This window comes from Fulmarus glacialis, unplaced genomic scaffold (genome assembly GCF_000690835.1).
Source record: "Fulmarus glacialis isolate BGI_N327 unplaced genomic scaffold, ASM69083v1 scaffold22077, whole genome shotgun sequence".
Taxonomy (NCBI): Eukaryota; Metazoa; Chordata; class Aves; order Procellariiformes; family Procellariidae; genus Fulmarus; species Fulmarus glacialis.
The window spans coordinates 1-261 of record NW_009224127.1 but is presented as its reverse complement, the minus strand read 5'-3'; positions in this window follow the sequence as shown (position 1 = coordinate 261).

Sequence of the window (261 nt, the reverse complement as noted above, 5' to 3'; positions counted from 1 at the left end):
TTTCCTTTTCATTTCTCTCGCTGTGGTCTCTATGGAACAGAGCTGGCCCAAAGCCTTTCAGACCAAGGAAGAGCTGTTCCACTTCTCAGGTGTTAGAAATGGGGAGGAGTTTGGATTTCATAGATTTTACATCAGAGAGTATTTTTAAGAAAAGGTGGGGTACTCTTTAGCCACACGCTAATTAAAGAGGAAGCTGAAGGTTCAGGTGTCGTCCCAAAAAAATGTCTCTCTCCCTACTGCTAGTGAGGGATCACACGTCTC